Source organism: Neopelma chrysocephalum, unplaced genomic scaffold, assembly GCF_003984885.1.
Source record: "Neopelma chrysocephalum unplaced genomic scaffold, ASM398488v2 Primary Assembly neopelma1_26, whole genome shotgun sequence".
Classification (NCBI taxonomy): domain Eukaryota; kingdom Metazoa; phylum Chordata; class Aves; order Passeriformes; family Pipridae; genus Neopelma; species Neopelma chrysocephalum.
Window position 1 is genome coordinate 23,412,222 of NW_020897695.1, and position 17,576 is coordinate 23,429,797.

Here is a 17,576-nt window from a genome sequence, read left to right on the forward strand (position 1 = left end):
AAGAGCCTGGCAATCATTTGTCTTTAATGTATTCCATGTATCTCTATTTTTTGAAATAGTCCTAAATGGACTGAAGGGCATCCAGGCAAGTTTATTAACTGAAAAATTCTGTTTCAAGGTGGCTGAAATAATACTCAAGTTCAATGAAATTCACTTAGGAACGTGGCTTAGTGAGGGCTTTGCAGTGCTGGACTTAACAGTTAGTCTCATTTGTGATAAGATTCCTTTGATAGACAGCTCAAACAGCTTTTAAAAAAAAATGAAAATAAATAAATAAAATCAACCACAAGCTTTAGAAATTTACAAAATAATAATCAGAAGTAGACCTAATTGCATAAAAGCCAGCTTCACTGTACACACACAAAAAGACCAAGAGTTGCTTCCAAAGGCTGGAAAGACAAATATCTACTGAACTGAAAGGCAAAACCTTGCCTTCTGACCTATAGTACGTTCCTCACCCTTCTCTGGAAAACCACCATAATTACTGGTAGTAAACTCTTTAACCAGTTTGAGAAACAAATGTTCACTGTGCAATGAACTATATTTCTATCAAAGAATTCCTACACAGAAATAGGTGTGCATCTGTTATCTCACTACAATGTACAAACTCTCATACGAGAGTTAGATAGTATGTGCAGACCAGCTAAGCAGTGAACACACATAAGGCCTGTCAGATGCCCCACAACAGTACCTGTCCACTTGTCGTGGTGTAAAGACACAGCAAAGCAAATACACTGCCCCAAAGTATCCAGAGCAAACGGCATGAGGTTATGTGGTATAATGCACATGTGCAGCAGTTTCCATCAGCTGGGTGAACAGGTGCCTCTACAGTTTTTCAAATCCTTTGAAACCCACTCAAATAGGGGATTGGTGGGAAGGGTACAGCATACACAGAAAGTAATCCAGGAAGCTCACCATCTCTTTTCACAACAGTTAACATGTATTATTCATTCCACAGTCTGCTACATCTTAATCTAAGGCTCTGCATACATGTGTGAACTACCAAGGAAAAGACACAACCTAGAAAGCCAGCTCAAGCAGTAATCCTCAAAATGCAACTGAAAATAGAGTAACTGGTAGCCTGCGACCCAATGCATTTGTATTAGGCTGGATAGTTATCTTCTGTCACTACTATTGAATACAAAAAAATGCAAGTCACAACATTCAGAGGAAGAAAAAACATGTTGTCCTAGTTAAAACAACTGGGACCAGTTCATCACTGTATGGGTGTAACCCAAAACTGTGTATTCTATAGCCTTCCATGCCATTTTCCAGAAACTGTTATCAATAGACCATTTACACTACCTGCCCAGAGCACGCCTGACTCCTCAGGCTATAAACTGGGTGTTAAGAAGCCTGTGAGATAGGAGGAGGCTCCTGTCCTCACACCCATTGTGGAACTCCCCGCCCTGAGGGAGGTACTGGGCATTCCTGCCTGAACTGGAGGATATATATAATCTTGGAGTCTTGGGACTTTTTTAACCACTCATGGGATCCAGACTGCAACCACCACTCTCGACCGGACTGCAATCACCACTCTTGACCAGACTGCAACAGCACTCTCACCAACAGGTTTTTTTTCCCTCTCCTTTTACTTTGGACTCAGGGGGGCCCAATGAACACCACTCTGTTCATGCCCCAGGGTGCTGGATTATACATTTGGGTTTTGTGGGTTAAAACCACTGTTTGTCTATATAATTGTATTTATTGTATTATTTTATTAAATTGTTATTCTGAATTATAATCTCTCCTTTGAGTTGGGTAAACCCCTGCCGGTTTACCTTTAAACCAGCACACATGTGTTTACAAAGAGCAAATACACAGTACTGCTACACTGGAAAAAGCTACATGCAATTTCCCAAGCAACTGTTTTGCCTTATTCATGTTTCCTGAAATATCCTTCTTCCACTGAATAAAAAATTAAAAATTAAAAATTTGAAGCAATCAATTATTTTTTGATTATTTAGAGACATGAAAATGCAACGACATGTTCAGTGGCCTTGGCAGGATAGTGAACAACTTGTTTCAACTCACCTTGAGTCAAATAAAATTTTGACCACATTTGTCAACTGTAAGTGGTCATACATAGTTTGTATTTTCACTTCACAGTTAAAAATTTTTTCATGCCTATTAAACGAAGTCCTGTGCCTAAAACATTAGCAAACTTTGGCTTACTCAAAGATTTTCAATAAAACAACAACCTAGGCACTTCCTCAGCACCACATCCTTTGAATTACCCTTGTCTCCATCTCCTGCTACTGAAAACTCTAAACAGTGTGCTCTCCTTCCATGTGCAAACACCTCCCCCATTCTCAGGGTCTGAACTTTGGGAACTAAATCAGAAAATATAAGCAGTAAAAAGTCTTGGTCATGGTGTTGTTTTTTTTTTATTCAAGTCAACCACTTCACCTAGCACTAATTTTTTATAGAAATTAGGCACACATGCTCGTGGAAGTCACAGGAGACAATAGCTATGATTAACCACTTGACAGTCATTTACTTCCTCTGAAAGGATGCACTGCCTCTTTGATGTGCCTTCCTTCCTCCACTAATGAGAGAAATGAGCCAGAGGATGATCTTAGGTGGTCATTGTGGTTTCAGACAGCTAAGAAGAGGTGAGAGGACTCTTTGCACTGAATAAATTTGAGAGCTGAACAAGGATAAATTTCAGATGTGGGAGAGAAAAAAAGGTTGCCATATTCTGTTTTCACAATCAGCAATCTTCTAATTGGTATTTCCCAAAGAAAGCCTTCCTTTTGGTGGACTACTTCTTTTTGAGATGTTAGTGTGAATTAGTTTTTTGGGGAAACTGTATAATCACAGTACAATCACTGAATTTGTTGACAATGAGATCCAAAGACAGCAAATGAAGTCTTCCAGAACTAAGCCTTTTCAAATCACTGTTACTTTTATAAAAAAACCTGTTATAATACATCAGACACAAATCTAACACTTTTTAATTTGCATCTTTAAAAATAGGTACCTGAAATAAAACATCTATAAATATAAAATATATGTATAACATAATAAAACAGTATGCAGTAAACTCACTGCCCTGGACTTCAAGAAAGCAGACTTTAGCCTCTTCAGGGACCTACTTGGTAGAGTCTAGTGGGATAGAGCCCTGGAGGGCAGAGAAGCCCAAGAATACTGGCTAATATTCAAGGAACACCTCCTCCAAGCTCAGGAGCAATGCATCCCAACAAGGACGATATGGGGTAAAAATGTCAGGAGGTGTCCATGGATGGATAAGGAGCAGCTGAGCAAACTCAGAGGCATAAAAGAAGCTTACAGAAGGTAGAAGCAAGGACAGGCTGTCTGGGAGGGAGGGATACAGGGAAATTGCATGAGAAGCTAGGGACAAGGTTAGGAAAGCTAAGGCCCACTTAGAATTGAGCCTAGCCAGGAAGGGCTTCTATAGGTGTGTTGCTAACAAAAGAAAGAGTAGGGATAATGTGGGCCCTCTCCAGAAGGAAACAAGAGACCTGGCTACCCTGGATATGGAAAGGGCTGAGTTTGTCAATGACTTCTGTGCCTCAGTCTTCAATGGCAAGTGCTCCAGCCATGCTGCCCTAGTTGAGAAAGGCAAATGCAGGGACTGGGAAAACCAAGAGCCACTGCAGGAGAGGATCAGGTTTGAGACCATCTAAGGAACCTGAATGTGCACAAGTCTATGAGATCTGGTGAAATTCATCCGTGGGTCCCGAGGGAACTGGCAGACAAATTTGCTAAGTCACTATTGAAAAATCGTGGCAGTCAGGTGAAGTTCTCGACAGCTGGAGAAAGGGAAATATAACCCCTATCTTTGATAAGGGGAAAATAGAAGACCCAGGGAACTACAGAGCAGTCAGTCTCACCTCTGTGCCAGGCAAGATCATGGAGCAGATTCTCCTGGAAACTATGCTGTAAAAAAAGACAACCAACATGGCTTCGCTAAGAGCAAATCATGCCTGACAAATCTGATGGCTTTCTATGACAGGGCTACAGCATTGATGGATAGGGGCAAAGCAACTGACATTGTCTCCTTGGACTTGTGCAAAGCATTCAACACTGTCCTGCATGATTTCCTTGTCACTAAATTGGAGACACATGGATTAGATGAATAGAACACTTGGTGGATAAAGACTTGGCTGGATGGTTGCACCCAAAGATTTCCAGTCAATGGCTCATTGTCCATGTGGAAACCAGTGACGAGTGGTGTCCCTCAGTGGTCAGTGTTGGGCCTGATACGGTTCAACCTCTTTGTCAGCAACATGGACAGTAGGATTGTGCCCTAAGCAAGTTCACTGATGACACCAAGCCATGTGCAGTTGACACACTGGAGGAAAGGGATGCCATCCCAGAAGGATCTTGACATACTTTAGAGGAAGGCCAATGAAAACCTCATGAAGTTCAACAAAGCAAAGTGGAAGGTCCTACACCTGGGTGGCAGCAACCCCAGGCACACCTACAGGTTGGGCAGAGAAGTGATTGAGAGCAGCCTTACAGAGAACAACTTGGACTGATGGCCGACGAAAAACTGAACATGAGCTGACAGTGTGTGCTCATAGCCCAGAAAGCCAATCGTATCCTGCATCAAAAAGAGCCTGGACAGCAGCTCAAGGGAAGTGATTCCCCGCATACTCTGCTCTCCTGAAACACCACTTGGAAAATCGTACAGTTCTGATGCCCCTAACACAAGAACGACATGGAACTGTTGCAGCAAGTCCAGAGGAGGGCCACGAAGTTGATAAGGGGACTAGAGCACTTCCTCTATGAAGACACGCTGAGAAAGGTGGGGCTGTTCAGTCTGGAGAAGCGAAGACTTTTTGGAGACTTCATAGCAACCTTCCAGTACCTGAATGGGAAGCCAGAGTGGGACTTTTCATCAAAAGCTGTAGTGATAGGACAAGGAGTAATGAGTTCAAACTGGAAAAGTAAGGATGGTGAGGCACTGGAACAATGCCCTGAGAAGCTGTGGATGCCCCACCCTTGGAAGTATCCAAGGTCAGGTTGGATGGGGCTCTGAGCAACCTGATCTAGTTGAAGTAGTCCGTGCTTATGGTAGAGGGGTTGAAACTTGTCCTGGTTCTGGTCAGGACAGGGTTAATTTTGCAGTAGACAGGATGGCTAGAAAAATCTGAATAAACAACAAATGGTGCAATCAAAAACTTTCAGAAGAAGTAAAACAAAATCCCAAATCCCCAGGCGGGGAAGGGGGGGCAGGGAGAGGGGGAAGAAACCCACGGCAACCCGGGGAGGGGGGGAAGGTAGGACCATCCCGACAGTTCAAAAGCTGCTTGCAGCCACGTGTGTTCGCAGCGATAACGAAGGAGTCGCTTTTTTCCACAGGCAGTCTTGAAAGCAGAATACCTTGCTCTGAGATGGGTCGGTCTCTCTCTCTTGGTCATTCTCCGCGAGGTGTTCCGTGTGGAAAAAACTGTAGGGGCGTGTCTGAGGTACGAGGGGACGTACCAGGGCAGGGACGCCAAGAGGAGCATGCGCCGAGGTTTACAACCCCATTGGATAAGGAGATCACATGGTTCAGGGATATAAAAGGGAGCGGGAGATTCAAATAAAGGACTTTCCAATTCCACCACCTCCGGAGAGTGTGCTGTATTCCTTTATCATATAAAGGCAGTGACACGTGCTTGCTACAAAAAACTTCTTCTCAGGAAAAGAGAAAGAGGCAGCCAAAAGCCGGACTCCCGCTCTGTTCGGTCCTGGACCAAATCAAAAACCCCGAAGAAAGGACTCCCCAGCTATCCCTGCGGCCACCGTGCTTCCCTGCAAGTCCTCCCCATCTCCCTGCTCCTGTGCTGCCCCACACGTGCAGCTCCGCTCTGCCCCCACCTCCTCCCCGACTCCCCCCATCTCAGAAGAAGCAGATGGCGGGGGAGGGTGGGGGGTGGGGGTGATGGGGATGGGACCTTAGGGAAGAAAAAGAAAATTCCAACATCTCTTTTTAAACCCATGACAGAGGGGAAGAGTCTTTTCCAAGGAGAAGGGGTCTCTTCTGATTGGGGTAGTATGGCTGCAGTAGAGTCAGGGTCCATGGGGAGAACTTTGCATGTGAATCACTCTCTCTCTTTTGTACACTTTTGTTATTTGTATTGTTGCTGATATTGTTCATTTTCTTATTTCATTGCTGTTTCTAGTAAATTGTTCTTATCTGAAGCCATGATCTTTACCTTCTGTGCCTCCCATTCTCCTCTCCAGCCTGCTGCAGGGGGGAGGGAGAGGGAGAGGAGGGGAGTGATTGAGCACCACACGGTTTGGAGAGTGTCAGTGGGAGTGCTAATTTGGGGAGTACTATTTCTAAACCACAAAAAAACTAGATGATCTTTGAGGTCCTTTCCAACCCAAACCATTCTGTGATTCCCAGAGAGAGAAGTTTAAATTTTCATTTGAGATGACTAACACATACAATCAGTTTAGTGTTGATGCATCCAAATGATTCATTGCACTTTGTTTTATACAGATGGAATATTTTTCTTTGAAACAACAATTAGCACGTTTCTGGGTCCTTCAACAAGGTCATTCTTCAAAACAATGCTAGCAGATTGCTTTGTGCAGATCTGAATGTCAGAGTACCCACCACACTTACTCTTCCCTTAATGCACACAACAGAGATCAGGGAGAAGTTCAACAGACAATTTCAAAATATTTCATTGTAGCCTTAGTTGTCCCCCATCTGTTACCATTAAAATATCCAAAGGCAGAAAGTCTGTAATTACCTCATGCTTTCTAGTTCCCAAGGTCAATTACATTCCAGAGGAGGTTTTAGGAATTCTGAAGGCAGTTACACAAGTGCAGGTTAGAGTCCACATGTAGTGTGAGCTTCAGGTAGGAATATGTCCCTATTTGATCTTCAGAAATGTACAGTAAGGAAAGGAATCATAAAATATTCTGAGTTGGAAGGGACTCACAAGGATAATCAAGTCCAGCTCCTGGCCCTACATCAGTCATTCCCCAAAATCACACCATGTGCTTAAGAATGTTGTTCGAACACTTCTTGAACTTTAGTAGGCTTGGTTTCATGACCAATGACCTGGGGAGCCTATTCCAGTGTTCAACCACCCTTTGGGTGAAGAATCTCTTAATACCCAATCTAAACCTCACCTGACACAGCTTCATGCTGTTCCCTCAGGTCCTATCACTGAAGAGAGAAGAGATTGGTGCCTGCCCCTCCACTACTCCTTGTGAGGAAGATGTAGACCAAGATGAGGTTTATATCATTGTTATGTTATACTGCCCAAAACCGCACACAGTACTCAAGGAGAGGCAGCACCAGTGCAGAGTAGAGCAGGACAACCACTTTCCTTGACCTACTGGCAATGCTGGCTTTCAGAGCACACTGCTGACTCATATTCAATTTGCCATCAACCAGGACCCCCAGGTCCCTTTCTGTAGTGCTGCTCTCCAGAGTCTCATTCCCCAATCTGTACATACATGCAGGGTTGCTTCATCCCAGGTGCAGAATCTGGCAATTGTCTTTGTTAAACTTCATACGGTTGGTGACTGCCCAGTCCTCTAATTTGTTGAGGTCTCTCTACAGGGCCTCTCTGCCTTCAAGGGAGTCAACAGCTCGTCCCAGTTTAGTACTGTCTGCAAGCTTACATAGTAAACCTTCAAGTCCTGTCAATCAAAGAGCTCTTCGAGAATTCTTGGATGAATCCCATCAGGCCCCATAGATTTACAGGGATCCAGCGGGAGCAGCAGATCCCACACAACTTCAGAGTCAACTGGGACCCCCTTAGTCCATCACCAGTGTTAAAGACAGAGGCAAAGAAGGCATTAATCATTTCTGCCTTGTCTATGTCCCTGCTTGTGACACGACCATCCTGGTTCTGTAACAGGACAATGTTATTTCTCTAGTGCCGTTAGTGTATTTTTAAAAAAACCTCTTTTTATTTTCCCCCACTGTACTGGCCACTCCAAATGAGCTTTGGCCACACAAACTTTCTCACTACAGTGGTGAGCACGATCGCTCTATTCCTCCCATGTTACCTGACCTTACTTCCACTGGGCATACACCTTCCTTTTTTGCATTATCTCCAAAAGACAATCCCTGCTCAGCCAAGCTGGCCTTCTCCCTCATCTGCTTGACTTCTGACATTTTGGAATTGCCAGCTCCTGTGCCCTTAGGAGGTGATGGTTAAAAGGTGACCAGCACTGATGGACCTTAGCACCTTCAAAAGTCTTTTCCCAGAGGACCTTACTCACACTTTTACCCAGTTTTCTTCACGGGTTTCAAGAAGTTATGCATCTAAACAAATTAGGCCTTCAAATAATACTGGAAAAGGAAAAGAATAAGCATATACTGCACACTAACAAACAGCCCATTTCTCTACCTAGAGGAATGAATATACACTCTAGATTACCAGTGCGAGTGAACAGACATATGACAACACTAAAACTTTCTGAACTGCACTGTAGAACCAATGCTAAAAAGAGAGTCTATGAAATAGCTGCAGGAGTGAGAACTCAGTCTTTAAATGTTCTGGGAAGAACATCCATTTGATCCATCTGGTTTTCCATTCCAGCACCACGAGCACAAACCTCTTTCACTATCAGATAGGTTGTCACATGGTCTAAGAACATAACAGCATTAACATCAGTGAGCAGAAATTACTATGCTAATGAAACCCAACACAAGCAAAAGGCAGGGCACTTCTGTGAAGGAGAGTGGTAGCAGGACTCTCTAGTCCCCTCTCAAGTTTAATATTTTCCACACAGTGATGCCAATTTCTTTTGAAATTCAACACTGACTTTCCTCTCAGAAGAGTAAGGACTTATACCAAATATTGTTGATACTTTAAGGCGTTATATACATTAAAAAAGTTATTATAAAAGAAAACTTGTAAGATCTTTAGAAGTCAGTATGGACAAAAGCATTAAGTTACTGCTAGAGTCCAAGGAGGATAAATGCAAGAGACAAAAATAATCAGCTACATGTGTGCAGAGTGTGTGTCTAATTTTAAACATGTTTCTAACTTTCTAACAGTCAAGGAATCTGAAGGTCAATGTTGACAGATATTGTCATTAAAGCTATGGGCTTTAATAATCAAAAGTAATATAAATTTTAGGTAAAAGAATCAGCATGAGAAAGATCAAGGAAGAAGGTAAGCAAGCATAATATTTTGGACAGACAGACCAAAGAAATGTACCTATTGGAGGGGTAAATTTATTAGCCACACAGGAGATGCCTCGCATACCAGTTAGCCAAGCAATTAGATACCAAGAAGGCCTGTGTGAGCTAAGGGAACGACACAGATCTATAAACAGTTTACTCCTTTTTGTCCTGGAAAATGGTATTGTGTTAATTATTCATTTTTCTACACCAATCTGAGTACAATCACTGATGCTGCAGACATGAGGTTTTAAGGCTACAAACCACAAAGCTCATGATGACAGGAAGCATATTTTATTGGTTCACCAAAAAGAGCTGAAGAAAAAAAAGGTAGGCTATTAACCTTAAGAAAGACTTGTCATGGTTTGAGATTGGCCCCCCCTCGAGAAGAGGGGGGCTCAGAGGTGATTGGGTGCCAGGGCAGTGTTCCCTGAAGAGCCAATCACCACTCATGCTGTTCGCTTCTGCTCAAAATCATATATACACAGCCACCGGAAGCTGTGGGCAAGAGTTCTGTTGTTGGTGTCTGCTGCGTGTAGGTGTGGAAGGCCGGGGGGTGGCTCCTTCTTCCCCCTTTGGGAGGGGAGAGGGGAGCCCTGTGGCCCCCCCAGCTCTGCCTAGCCCAGAGCAGAGTTAGAGGCAGCATTTTGAGTGTGTGCAGTGAGGGAAGAGACTCACAGCATCTGAACCTGACTTGAGGTAAGAGGAGAGAGGCAGGCTTTTGTAGCCAAGCTTTCTCCCCCCTCCTTTTCTACAACTAAGCTGTGGAGGGGGGCTTTTCCTTTCCCTCTGCTGGAAAGTGGAGGAGAGGCTTAGCATTGAAGCTGAGCCAAGTGGACGGGCTGTGGAGGTAGGCCCGGTGCTTGGGAGAAAGAGTCCCAAGCGAAATTGGAGACGGACCCCCAGAGAGAGAGAGAGAAAGGGTCCCGGAGGATGTCTCTGCCACGCAGGACAACCGAAAACCCGAGGAGAAATCCACATGCCAGGACGTGGATGCTTGATAAGCAGAGCTACGCTGCAGCAGCCTACGGATCGAGGTATGAGAGAGAGAGAGATCACACAGCAGCAGGAGAGCAAGGACTCAGAGCTATCTTCTCGGACTTCATGAGGAGGAGAGACTACAAGGAGGAGAGACTACAACAAAACAACTGGAACTTGGTGAGGGGGGAGCGTTCAGGCCCAGAACACTCCCACAGAGGGACTGGTTACTTTCCAGCCTTGAAAAGGCTCTTTCCTGGACTAAACTTAAAGGAGGGGTTTGAAAGGACTGATTGATAGAGATGTAATATATATATAGTTGTCTTTAGCTTGTATAGTATTTATTTGTGTAAATAAATGTATATACCTCCCCCTTCCCCTATAGAAGCCTCTGGCCTGAAAGTTTCTCTTCGGTGCTGGCACAAATTGTGGGAGGGGGTGGAAAAGCCTGAAAATTGGATTTTTTAGATTTCTAATGTGGCTCAAACTGTCACAGAACGGCTGGGACTGATTTCATCGCTGGATGGGTGCAGCCCAGGACTGCATATTCTATAGCCTTCCATGCCATTCCCCAGAAACTGTTATCAGTGGAGGCCTGCGAGATGGGGGGATGTTCCTGTCCTCATACCCTTTTATGGAATTCCCCTCTCTGAGGGGAGGGACTGAGCATCCTCATACCCTTTTATGGAATTCCCCGTTCTGAGGGAGGGACTGAGCATTCCCGCCTGAACTGGGGAATATATAAACTGGGAGTTTCGGAACCTTTTTACCACTTGTGGGATCCAGAGGAAGACTGCAGACCACCGCTCTCAACCAGACTGAGACCACCACCCTTGACTGGACTGCAATCACCACTTTCTGACCAGACTGCAGCAGCTCTCCCACCAGCAGGTTTTTTTTCCCCTCTCCCTTTACTTTGGGCAGGAGCGGGGCCGGGAGCGGGATTGGGCCGGGGATCGGGGCTGGGCCGGGGCGGCCATGCCGTATGCCAACCAGCCCACCGTGCACATCACCGAGCTGACGGATGAGAACGTCAAGTTCATCATTGAGAACACGGACCTGGCGGTGGCAAATTCCATTCGAAGAGTGTTCATCGCTGAAGTCCCCACCATAGCCATCGACTGGGTCCAGATAGATGCCAACTCCTCCGTGCTCCACAATGAGTTCATTGCACACAGGCTGGGCCTCATCCCTCTCACCAGCGATGACATTGTGGATAAGATGCAATATTCCAGAGACTGTACATGTGACGAGTTCTGCCCCGAGTGCTCCGTGGAGTTCACCCTGGATGTTCGCTGCAACGAGGACCAGACCCGTCACGTCATGTCCCGTGACCTCATCTCCAACAATCCCCGGGTCATTCCGGTGACGTCTTGGAGCAGAGACAATGACCCCAATGACTACGTGGAGCAGGATGACATCCTCATTGTGAAGCTGCGGAAGGGGCAGGAGCTCCGGCTGAGAGCCTACGCCAAGAAGGGCTTTGGGAAGGAGCACGCCAAGTGGAACCCCACGGCGGGCGTGGCCTTCGAGTACGACCCAGACAACGCGCTGAGGCACACCGTGTACCCCAAACCAGAGGAGTGGCCCAAGAGTGGAGATCGACGCCGAGGATGCTCAGGCTCCCTATGACCCCAACGGGAAGCCAGAGAGGTTCTACTACAACGTGGAGTCCTGCGGTTCTCTGCGTCCGGAGACCATCGTTCTGTCCGCATTGTCCGGCCTGAAGAAGAAACTGAGCGACCTCCAGACCCAGCTGAGCCACGAGATTCAGAGTGACGTCCTCACTATTAACTGAGGTGGCTCCTTGCAAGAGAGTGCTGAGGTGTGAGTGATGGAGCAGGTCCTTGCCTCTGCCTGGCCATGATCTGGGCTTTTACCTCACCGTCTCCCTCTGCCTTTCCTGGCCCAGCTCTGCTAGTTGGTGACGCCTCTTCCCTGACCTTGCTTTCCAGGGAAAGCCACTGTGTTGTGTGGGGTAACCTTCGCCCCCCCCTGCTGCTAAGCTTCAGAGAAGCTAGCAGCCATCTTGAGGCAGAGCACAGAAGCTCTGACAAGGGGCTTGGATTCCCCTGAAGATACCAGACCGTCACGAAGGCTTCTGTACTTCGTTGATATGACCGTGGTGGAGCAACCTTGTCTGGGGTAACGCAGCCCACGAAAAGACCCTTTGTTTGGAGACGAGGGGCCGAGAGAGACTTGGAGACTCCCTTGTGTGCATTGGCAAGGATCCAGCTGCAACTGCTGCTTCATGAAAGACACAGAGAGTCTCCTGCTCTAGAGAGACCTGCTGCTCGGAGACTGGAAGGGGTCTTTTCTTCTTCTTCTCTCCTGGACTTTTATTTGGAGGGAGAAGAGATTTGGCCCATTGTAAATATTATTGTCATGGTAGGGATAGAGTTAAGATTGTATGCAGTGTATTATAGTATTTATTTATGTGTACAGTCACTGTAATATATTTCTTTCCCCCATATTGAGTCTTGTGTTTTTGACTGGAAAACCCATCTCACACGGGGTTGAGATGTGGGAGGGGGGCTAGAAATCAGGAATTGGATTTTGGGCTCTAAAACCATGACAAGACTCAGCTCTTAAATGCTTTGACTTTTCTCCAAATGGTCTAATAAAGACACTATCCTTTTCCTTTTAAAACACAAGTGCTTATAAACAAGTGACATCACCCCCTTGAATAACTTTTCAAACAATTAGACAATTTCAATTAAGTTGAAATCTTTATTATGCTAAGTAGCTGTATACAGAAAGAGAGTGAGAGAGGTATCAGTATTAGCACAACCTTTACTAGACCTCAGGGCTACCAAATAGGGGTGACACTGTGAATGCTTCAAAGACATAAAAAAGTCTGCAATGGTTTTGGATGTTTTGTTGTCTAATAACAGGCCACAAAGCCACATGAAACCAGTCTTTATTGGGTGTAACATTCATCATTATAGCTGTTTACTACTGGAAAGTCAGCAGCAGTAACCTGCTGCAATCAATTGACTCAGGAATGACGCTAATAAAAAGGGATAAAAGCTTCCTAAACTGGTTGTGTTATCTATTCTTTACATATGCTCTTTCTGTTGACACTTTTACCCAGTTTTCTTCACGGGTTTCAAGAAGTTATGCATCTAAACAAATTAGGCCTTCAAATAATACTGGAAAAGGAAAAGAATAAGCATATACTGCGCACTAACAAACAGCCCATTTCTTCTTTTGTGCTGTGTCACTAAGAGTGGGTATTGGGTTCTTGTACTCCCAAACATGAGGTGTTTATTACTGCATTTTCCCGGCATCATTCCTAACACTACACTTGTTCAGTTGTAATCTGTCTCCAGCCTCCCATCCTAATGACAAAGCCTACAAGTTAAAGCAGCAAGACATACACAGCTGATAATTAGTCTTCTATATATTAATTTTTTTTTTTTCCGGGAGACATACATTTTCTTTTCTGTTACATATAGAAAAACTAATGTCTCTGAGCTGGAAAAGACCCATTTTGTATAGGTTGAAGAAAATTCTATTTCAAGATGTCTTTCATTATCACTGACTGTGAAAAAGATTTCTCTTGTCCATTAAGAGAAAAGACAAGAGCAAAATAAAAGAGAATTCAAGAAGTAAACTGAACAATTTCCTTTATTTTCTCTGTCATACTTCCAGAGTGAAAGATTCAGGAAAAAACAAACCACATTTTCCCAGCCTGCCAAGTCAGAACCTACTTGTCATGAAACTCTCCTAGTAACCAACTTGTTTGCACACATTTCAGCATTTTAAAAATTGCTCTAAATCCCATACAAATCCTCCACATTATTTCTGTCCCAAATTTAACCACTGCTAACTATGTTGATGCATTGTCGTCATTGCATTACATAAAATAGAACAGAGGTCATTATTATTATTATGGTACAACTATTACTGCAACTTTAAAAAATGTTAATGATATCATTTAAGAAACTGCTAGAAAGTACTTCTGTGAGAGGGCTTTGCTGTAGCCTACTGTCCTGGTTAGAACGGCTGGGACCAATTCATCACTGGATGGGTGCAACCCAAAACTGTGTATTCTATAGCCGTCCATGCCATTTCCCAGAAACTGTTGTCAGTAGAGACCTGCAAGGTGGGAAGATGTTCCTATACCCTTTTATGGAATTCCCCGCTCTGATACCCTTTTATGGAAGTCCCCGCTCTGATACCCTTATATGGAAGAGGGACTGAGCATCCGCATGCCCTTTTATGGAATTCCCTACTCTGAGGGAGGGACTGAGCACTCCCGCCTGAACTGGAGAGTATATAACTGGGAGTTTCAGAACCTTGCCACCTCTCGTGGGATCCAGAGGAATACTGCAGACCACTGCCTTCAACTAGACTGCAGACCACTGCGTTCAACCAGACTGAGACCACCACCCTCGACTGGACTGCAATCACCACTTCTGACCAGACTGCAGCAGCTCTCCCACCAGCAGGTTTTTCCCCTCTCCCTTTGCTTTGGACTCGGAGGTGGGCCGAGGTACACCACTCTTGTTCATATCCTGGGGTGCTGGGTTATACATTTGGGTTTTGTGGGTTAAAACCAATTGTCTGTCTGTATAATTGTACTTATTGCATTATTTTAATAAACTGTTATTCTGACTTATAAATCTCTCTTTTGAATTGAGTTCATTTTCCCTTGCTGGTTAACTTTTAAACCAGCACACCTACAAAGATAAGAATATTTTTAGAAAGTGTCTGACTAACACTATGAAAACCTTGATTTAAGTGACTTAATTTTCCAAAGTATTAGAATGTACTATAAACCTTTAAATCCCTGAGAACAGCTGAATCCTTAGCACTTGGACAATTTGGTACGAAAGTCTAATTTATCTTTTAATTTTCAAGACATTTAACCTGTCTTGCTTCCCAACTTCTCACACAACCAAACAAAGCAGCTTTTTTGGTAAAATTTATTCTCAAATACACTACTCCGGAATGCAGATGGAGTAAAAAGCATATTAACTACATATCACACAATTTTAAAACTCTTTTCTAAGGAATACTTTGTAGCAGTATATCCATACTATAAACAGCTCATAATTTTATTCAGTCATATATGTCTCCTAGAATTCAATAACCTATTTAGAAAAGGTATCAATGGCAATTTGACACTCTTTAGGGAAAAATATTCCATCATATTAAGTTTAAAATACAGTCCAAAGTGTAATTACTATGTTTAATATTTAAAATAATTTTTAATGGCAATATACCTTACTAAAAGTTGCAAAAAAGCTCAATAGATGGAATTTTCCATTTCCCACAATACAAGCAAATAATTCTTTCCCCTAAGAACTCTATTTAAATTATAATGCATGTATAATCATGATGGAGAGAATACAAATTTCTGCTTCATACAAAATTAGTATTTCTTATTAGGTCATTTAATCACTACATATTACTCAGGACTTAAAGCAATAATTCACCATCTTCCCTTATGAGAATGGGACTTTGGGTACAAGGTAATTTTATAATATGCATGCACATATGCATAATTGCAGATCTAGATACTCTGAAAAGGGTACAAACTTGAACAGACTCAATGTTAACTCAGGAACTGCTGCCCTTTTTATTCTGTTCCTCTCCCCCTAGTAAACATCTCCATAAATTCACACAGTTCCTCAAGTTTCAAACAATGGGAACGGGGTTTTTCTGAGAAGAAATTTGTCATGCTGCTAAAACAGTGATTATTTTGAGGTATGTCTGCTACCAATCTCATAACATCCAAACCTAGAATCAGATCAAATTCCTGTACAGGCTTACCACAAAGGAATTTTTGGACTGGTCAGACCAGTTCAGCTCTGCTGCAATAAGGCAACTAAGCATATAAACTCCAGGTCAAAATATAGAATAGAGCAAAACATCTCATCTCCACTCTCTTCCTTTTCCAAGCTACTGTTTATGGCCCACCCTAATTAACCATACCTTTGGTTGAGCACTATAGTCTTCAGTTGCAAAATAAACTGCTGGAAGAGTTTACCAGTTTATCTCTGTATATTTTAGCCCAGCATTAATTATTCTTCTGTATCCGAAGGAAAAGCATCCTATAGATGCAAAGTAACAGTCAGCCAAACAGTCTTAAGGCATCACTAACAACCAAAACTTCATGGCAACTATTGTGTGGGATAAGTGCATGTCTTAGCTAGAGCACTTATTAAATATACATTACCACTGAAGATAATTAAAAATTATGCTTCAGACAAAGGATGCTTTTAATAATTCAGATCAACAGAATAAATATTCAAATACCCTATCTAAAGCCTAGTAACAATGTTTTTAAAATAATCATAATAATCTCGTGAAAGCAAGAGGTTTTTTCAAAAAAGACAACAACCAATGTATGATCCATTAGAGCCACTCTTCATTGCTTAATGTGAATGAGCGCAACACTATGATTATAAAAAGTAACATACTTCTTTTTTCCTAAGCCTGACATATCTGTATAAATACTCAATCAAAATAATATGGTGAAAAGGATTTTTACTAACTCATTATTCTTTAGACCAAGAAAGCATTTGAAGTTGTTTGGTTACTAATTTTACTAAATGAGATTTGTGGGAAATAATAAGTCTGCCTGTCATCACTAATGACAGTTCAGAATAAGAGTTGGTTTTAGGCCAACAGACGGTAAAACAGGGTTGCTCTCAGTCTAGTTTTGAGCAAACAGACTATGAATTGTGAGTTTTCATTTACTGTTTGGGGTGGCCTATGACATCATAAAAATGATAGAAGCTGATCCAATGATGGGAGTGAGCATTTTTGTTTCTGGTGGAGCCAAGGTTCAATCATACAACACCCTAGACTCGGTGTCTGGAAGCATTTGTAGGAACTGGCAATAATTCTCAACTTGATCTAACAATGAAATAATTTTATTTTCCAGAGCACAAGAGAAAATGACTTCAAGAAAATCTGCACATTTTGGCAGACAAAAATAATTTATTCACCTAAGTGCAGTACATGAAATGTATAATTAAAATGAGTTTGTTTCTGTCCGACAGAGAAAGAAGGAACAGAGTCAAACACATCTGAGCTTGAAATTTTTGCAACACTGAAGTTATTCATGGACATGGCATAAGTTTGAAAAATTTAGCCATGAGTAACAGTTTAGGATGGCAACTACAAAAACCTATGAGGTATTTTGCCTTGACTGGAAACTGATTACACAGCTTCTGCTGTGTAATACCTAGAGGTATTACCTTCTATAATACCTGGAGGTATTAAAATGCATGGTTTGCACAAAAATTTTTATACAAACTCTTAAATAGCCTTCAGCATGATTGGATATGAGTATCTTCAACAAACATTGGAAGATTTTTTATTTCTATCCTATGATGAGTTCACTAAACTAATTTTAAACATGAAGAGTTAGGATATAAGACCAGACTGACTGTCTGCATGAAAGAGGGAAGCCCTGGATGAAATGGGAATTGAATAGAGTTTTCATCAATCCAGGCCTTATTCACTAATC

The 17,576-nt window shown here is 43.0% G+C and overlaps 1 protein-coding gene and 1 pseudogene across 2 annotated transcripts in view; one reads left to right on the forward strand and one right to left on the reverse strand.

Moving 5' to 3' along the window:
- LOC113964175 (calcium/calmodulin-dependent 3',5'-cyclic nucleotide phosphodiesterase 1C-like) overlaps nt 1–17,576 on the reverse strand; it is a 324,563-nt gene that overhangs the window by 75,180 nt on the left and 231,807 nt on the right. The window lies entirely within an intron of this gene.
- Nucleotides 11,043–11,957, forward strand: LOC113964083 (annotated as a pseudogene). The gene has a single exon (XR_003533044.1). The product of XR_003533044.1 is annotated as a DNA-directed RNA polymerase II subunit RPB3 pseudogene (transcript).